Genomic DNA, 4,223 nt, shown 5'->3' with positions numbered 1-4,223 from the left:
AACACAATGGACTGGTAAAACAAACTCAAGTGTAAGGAGGAAGGTGTAATGAGCACTGAATCAAATACCTTGCCTTTGTTACTAAAACACTATAATTCTTCTCTTGCATTCCTTGGAAGAGTTATATTAACTAAACAGAATAAGGAAACAACCCCTTGAACACGCTGATTATGATTAACATCATCGTTAGCTAGACTTTTAAGCTGATCACAAGTGTTTGGAGGTACATTTTTCTCTCAGTCTGGATGCATAACTGTCTGTGATCATCCTCATGTTGTCTTTTCTGTTCTATGAAACAAGTATAACAGGACTCATAAAAGAAATGCTTCACAGTCATGATTTTTTCTCTCTAACAATCGAACATCTGTCATTTCTTTATGTTGGTGTCTCACGTTCAAGGAACATGGCAAAAAAAGGGAAAGTAAATGTATGGGAATGTGTGCCCCAGCATAGCTATCACAGGATTAATCCAATAATTAAACTGACAAAAAATACCAAAGGCCAATAATATACCAAAGCTAAAAAAATACCAAAAGCAAAAAAAGCCAAAGGTAAAAACCCTGTCCACTATGTTTTTGTGTGCTGATTCCCAATATTCCATTTAATTTCATGTAGATACAGTGCTTGCACACTTATGTAATATGAGATGTAAGATTTTGGAGAGAAATTGTAAGAAATTATCATGGAGGAAACTTTTTAGAAGGCATGCCATTCTTTTGTCGTGACGTCGAAGAATGCAATAAGGCTAAAATCATAGAAATTGAGTTGTTGGTGCTTAAAGTTGCCACTTCAGAAAAGGAAAGACAAGTATGTACATATTCTTGTTTTTAAAATGGCAACATAAGAACCTTATAATTGATATAATATGATAGGCAGGATGATAATCTTAGCCTTCCTTGATGTCGAGACAAAAAGAATGGCATGCATTTCATCAAGTTTCCTGCAGCAAAATTTCTTAGTTTCTTTCCAAAATTTTACTTTACATACTACATATAAGGGCACAAGCACTAGATCTCCATAAAATCCCTTGGCATATTTGGAACCACTGCGTAAAAACACGTTCCATAGAATTTTCATAGTTGTGACTATATTAGAAATATTTTTTTCTAAGACCAGCTTCCCTGCTTATATAGGTTGCATGTGACATCACAGGTGCCATGATGGAGTCCAAGGCGTAGCTCCTGCAGTGCAGGTCGGAGCAGGCGGCAACACACGATTTAAAAAATGCTCAGGTTTCCGCTGTACCTATGGTCTCAAACATAGAGCTGCTATGATGGTGCAATGCATGCACACTGATTTATAACTAGGAATCCGTGATTATACTGCAGTTCACTCCTCACATGTCAAGGCTATTGTTCGGTTCATGAAATAAAAACAGCAACAAGAAAAAATTCGGCTATAAATAATTTAACTGTAACAGGGGAATACTACGAGGTGATTCATATATACTAATGCCTAATACATGATTTCAAAAAAAAAGAAGAAACATGCAAGCAATATTTTGGTGTCTACACTTGGGCAGGGCTTAATTTCTTAGTTGTGTGAAGTGAACCCTCAAGTATTTTTGTTATTTGCTGGCCCCCCTATTTAATGCCCAGCCGGGCCCTTAGGGTACATAAATAAGTAAATAAATAAATTAAGCCTGCAGCTAGGAAAGAATATTTATTTTCATATCCTTAACATCCTTGAGCCCTCCTCCAGAGATGAGTTGTAATTTAATGTGCTGTAGTTGCATGGTACTGTGAAAGGTGCTAGTTTCTATCTATTCTCCACAACCACCAAGAGTTCTGCTAAAAGACAACATGCACACACTTGCGCTCAACCTGTCTGCTTATTATGTGTCGTCCTTTACGGCAGTTCTTCATGGCCTTGCAGAAATCTTGAAGGCTAGCGTTTATGTGACTATGGCTCAGTTAATAACTTTCCTAAGCTACTTTAATCATTTGGCTTAGTAATAAAATCGGAGCTCAACTGCATTGGCTAGTCACGTGTAAGATCTCTAGTTTTTGACAAAAGGCCGCTGATTTTTGCACTTCTGTGCAATAGTGTGCTAACAGCCACGTTATCTTTATTGGATGATATTGTGCCTGTAGAAATCAGTGCGATGACGGAACGATAGGAATGCAATTATTTGTCACGTGACTTATCATGAAGGGTACAACCTGGTAATGAAAAAAGTTCAGCTGATGCCTTGTTATGTTTGCTGCCGTTCTGCTCATGCAAACTAGCACAAGTGCTGCGGCTCTGGCAGCAATGCTCTCACAATCTTGTATGAGAAGAATTACAGCATGGGCACCTACCAAAAGCACTACTACCATATATGCACACATGTAGAACGATTTTATTTTTAAAATCATATACTTCAGAAAGCACATCGCGTTATATTGGAACCAAGGTATGAATGCAGCGCAATTTTTTTTCTCACTTTGATACACTCATAAAGAGCGCACCCGACAGGCTCATGAGCTGTGAGAGTAAGCCAACTTTTTGATGGCCAGGTATGTGGAAAGGAAACCGTGCAGACTACTGAGAAAGAATAGAAGGCACTGAAAGAACCTTAAGTAGTAGGGAAGGGAAAAAGTGGTGAACGAGCACAGAACAGTTCCGCATGGACCACGAAGCAGTGAGAAAGGAAGCGATGGCATGCGAGCCATTGCTGTAAGGCCGCGGATATTAACGTGGTGGAGCCGTCCTCCAGAATATTACATTCTTCATTTGCGATTCACAGAAATCACAACTTTTTGCCAAAATTGAAAGCTTAGGCATGTAGCAGCGACTGCACTGTGGCTTACGCACAAGGCAACAGAAATTGGCTGTGTAAAGCATGCCAAATCAGAATGTAGTAACTGCAGTGTTACTTTTACTGTTGCCTGCCTAATGCTGGAGGCTTTTGCCTTCTTGGCATCACAGTGTGTCTTACTGTGTTTTGGGATACTTGGTTTTTCTTGAAAATCTAGTATAACCATGTAAATGATGTTGATCTGAACCCTTATTTCCACAGAAGTGTCGCTAAGAGCATTGGACTGCTGGGAATCTAACTCAACCTAACAGCAGTCCTAACAAAGGCGGCTCTACATTTAGACTACCCTAAAATTCTGCACGTCTTGAGTGGGATGATCTAGCTTCTAAATATGTCTTATTCTTTTCAGGCAACTAGTGGACATGAACCCAGAAGAAGGGAGCTGGCAGTTGTCCCGGAGGATCACCTCAGTCCACCCAAAAGTGCATAGTGCCCTTCAGCAGCTTGACAAATTAAAAAAAAAGTGGCAAGATTGCATGGCTCGGATTTAGTGTGTTTGTGAACTGAACTTTGATTTTAGATTTATTGTGTAGCTCAGATTTGTTGTTTACAAACTCTGATATCAAAAACTAGATATTCGATGCTAAACTTTGCAGGCAATTGCATTGTTTATATCATTTTTTGTATATCTTGTAAAAACAAGCTATTTTTGTACCTTTTGTGTTCATAATTAAAACTTCTATTTCACTTCTATGCAATTTTATCACTTCCTAGATTGCGTTTGAAGGAGGTGCAAACTACTACACATGTGCAAGATATTTACTTTCAAAGTGTGTTCATTATGATATGTAATCTGTGTGCAGAAAAATATGCATGCATGCTACAGACATGCATGCTACCTGAACGTGGGGCAGGCCCCGATCAGAAAAGACTCGACTAATTTTGCGTATCATTTGCCATCAAGAATTGAACAGCATGTGTTCAGTCAGCTTTTAAAGCTGAACATGGGCTGCTCATAAATGCTACGGATCAAGCGTATGTTAGCATCTTTGCTGTCAAATGTACAGTGCAGCATGAGAACAGAACATGGAATATAAGTAGTCATATAACACATATGTCATGTTAATTTGGTTACAGCACATATGCTATACATTGTCATGATGGATGATGTTATTTTAGCATAATCACAGCACATACACCGTGGTATACAAAACATTTGACATAACTGAGTACGTAGCATGTGTGTGCTAACCTTGTTGCCACAGAATGCACCGCAGCATTTTACCACAGGGCACGTGAACAACGGAGTGGTATAGCACACCTTGCGGCAACAAGGTTAGCGCCCACATGCTACGTATTTATGCGGGATTTTTTCTTGCAGTGCGGCATCGGCCATGCACCTGAGCCGGGGCAGCTGAAACGAAGGACAGCAGGCAGAATGGAGAAATGAAATGAAAGAGGTGAGGAAGAGAGGATAGGGGGA

Source organism: Amblyomma americanum, chromosome 1 (genome assembly GCF_052857255.1).
Source record: "Amblyomma americanum isolate KBUSLIRL-KWMA chromosome 1, ASM5285725v1, whole genome shotgun sequence".
Classification (NCBI taxonomy): Eukaryota; Metazoa; Arthropoda; class Arachnida; order Ixodida; family Ixodidae; genus Amblyomma; species Amblyomma americanum.
Note: the sequence above shows the minus strand (reverse complement) of the source record.